The sequence below is a fragment of the Dipodomys spectabilis genome, unplaced genomic scaffold (genome assembly GCF_019054845.1).
Source record: "Dipodomys spectabilis isolate Male_0828 unplaced genomic scaffold, ASM1905484v1 ptg000183l, whole genome shotgun sequence".
Taxonomy (NCBI): Eukaryota; Metazoa; Chordata; class Mammalia; order Rodentia; family Heteromyidae; genus Dipodomys; species Dipodomys spectabilis.
This window is the reverse complement of record NW_024870860.1, coordinates 1,611,966-1,615,056: the sequence shown is the minus strand read 5'-3', so window position 1 is coordinate 1,615,056 and position 3,091 is coordinate 1,611,966.

The window sequence follows — 3,091 nt, the reverse complement described above, 5'->3', positions numbered from 1 at the left end:
AATAATTTCTGTTTGCCAAATTCTTCTTTGCAGTTTGTAGCCCATTAATACATAGTTGTTTGATGTTGAATAGGTATATCTGTTGAACTAGACTTTTGCAGATTTTTGACTTTGCAACTACAGACTTTGGTTGATGCTTGCCTTAAAATAGTGTGCTAGCACAAAACTGGCGTTACTTTCATCTCAAATGGGCAGAGCAACCGGGAAAAACACAAGAAAAACGGCAAGTCCGGGTATCTCAACTCCCACTCATGATAATCAGGGGACAGAAAAGATAATGAATAATCCAGAGGAGAGTTCCCAAAAAGCTCTACAAACACTACTGGTTAACATGTTAAATGAAAATATTGAAAAACTGCAAAGGACTCTGAATGAGCGTGATAGGGAGAGAGAGGAGGCAAAACAAAGGTTAGTACAAGAATATCATGAGTGTGAGGAAGCTACTCAACGATTGATACAGGAATTGCATGAGCAGCTTGAGAACACTCAAAGAGAAATAAAGGAATGTCGTGAGAAGACTGAGATCAATCAATGAGAACTACAGGAACTGCATGAACGCGAAGAAGCTAAGCAAAGAGTAATACAGGAATTGAGAGAGTTGGATTAGAATGCAGAAAGATCACTAAAGGCATACATGGAACCCATAAACAGAGAACTGAAAGAAATTAGGGAGACCACACAGGGAATGCTGAATGGAACCCAACAGAAGGAATGGGAATAACCAACCAACAGAGCGATTTGAGAATAAACACTGAAAACCAAATTAAGGAAGTAAAGAACTTCATACAAGATCTAAAACAATGCTTCAACAAAGAATTTGAAGCCATCAAAGCCGACCAACTAGAAGAAAAAGAAATAAAAAAACAAAGTATGAAGTCTCGACAGCAGGTTAGACCATGCAGAAGATCGAATTTCGGGGACTGAAGACACCCTAGACATTATAGAGAAAGAACATACATCCATCAAAGACAAATCCAAGATATATGAGAGATCTATCCAACACTTGGAAGACACCATCAGAAGGCCTAATCTAAGGATAATGGGTGTAGAGGAGCACCTAGAAACAGAATTTAATGGTTTAGGAAATTTGTTTACCAGGATCCTCGCAGAGAACTTCCCAAACATGCAAAAAGATAGGCCTATTCAGATAAAGGAAGCTATTTGAACTGCAAATAGACCGGTCCAGAATAGGACATCCACTGTCACATTGTAATCCACACAGGATCAATTCAGACCAAGGAAAAGATCCTTAAAGCTGTCAAGGAGAAAAGATCAATCACCTATAAAGGGAAACCAATTAGAATCACCTCAGATTTCTCAGCAGAGACAATCATAGCAAAAAAGAGCATAGAATGATGTATGCCATGCCCTAAAACAAACAACTATCGACCAAGAATTATGTACCCACATAGACTCTCCATAACTGAAGGTCAAATAAAAACCTTCCATAGCAAAGAAAAATTGAAACAATATATCTCCACCAAACCAGCCCTACACAACATTCTTAAAGATGTCCTACACATTGAAAATCAACAAGACCACAATAAAGGCCAAGAAATTGCACTCAAACTGAGAATCCAATAACCTCAGGAAGAACCCAGTTGCCTCAGCCCCCAAGAAGGTGGATAAAATGGCAGGTACTCCCAAAAACCTCTCAGTCCTCTCAACATTAATGGACTTAACTCTCCAATTAAGTGATATAGACTATATAGTTGGATTAAAAAGCAAGATCCTTCTATCTGTTGCCTCAGGAGTCACCTCTTGCCCATATAAACAAACACATTTTCAATGTGAAAGGCTAGAACAAAATCTACCAAGCAAACTGCCCCAGTAAACAGGTGGGAGTTGCAATCCTAATATTAGATAAAATAGACTTAAAATTAAAATTCGTGAGAAGAGGTAAAGAAGGTCGCTCCATACTAATTAAGGGATCTCTCCTTCAGGAGTATATTACAATTCTAAATATCTATTCACCAAATAACGGAGGACCCAAATTTATCCAAGAAACACCACTTTCCCTCAAATCCCACAGAGATCCAAAGACATTAATTTTTGGGGCATTTAACACACCATTTTCCACACTAGATATATCAACTAGTCAAAAACTCAACAGAGAAATGGCAGATCTAAACAACTGCATAGATCAAATAGATTTCACAGACATCTACCAATATTTCAGCCATTAGCATCAGAATACATGTTCTTGTCAGCAGCACATGGAATGTTTTCTGAAATAGACCACATTATAGGCCACATAGCAAACTTGTCCAAATTCAGAATCATTGAAGTTATACCTTCCATTCTCTCATAATACCAGAAGGGAATAAAATTAGATCTCAACACCAAAAGCCACCAAAGAAAGTCCTGTAACTCATGGAGGAAATTCAAATGTTCATGATATTCAACAAAAATGAACACAGAAATTACTCGCTCCTCTGGACACAGCAAAGCCAGAACTCAGGGGCAAGTTTATAGCTCTGAGTTCCTACATCAACAAATTAGAGAGATCTGAAACCAACCATTTGATAAGACATCTGAGCCTCTTTCAAAAAGAGCATCAAGATAATCCCCAATCCAGTAGACGGTAAGAAATAATTAAAAATATATCAGAATTAAATGAATTAGAATCCAAAAACAAATATAGAAAGAATCAACAAAACAGAGTTGTTACTTCAAAAAAATTAACAAAATTGACAATCTTAGCAAATCTTATCAGGAAAAGAAGAGAACACACCCAAATAAATAAACTGAGAGATGAGAATGGAAACATCACCACAGAAACAGCCAAGATTCAGAACATTATAAGGGAATACTTCTCAAAACTTTATGCTAATATGTTTGAGAACTTAGCAGAAATAGACCTTTTCCTAGCAAATATTGACATGTTGCAACTAAACCAGGATTAGTTAAAACATCTTAACAGGCCCATATCTAGCATTGAAATAGAAGCAGCAATAACACACCTCCCATCTAAGAAAAGCCCAGGACCAGATGGCTTTACAGCAGAATTCTATAAGGCCTTCAAAACACAGCTCACACCAATACTACTTCAACTCTTCAATGAAATTAAAAGAAAAAGTTCACTACCGAA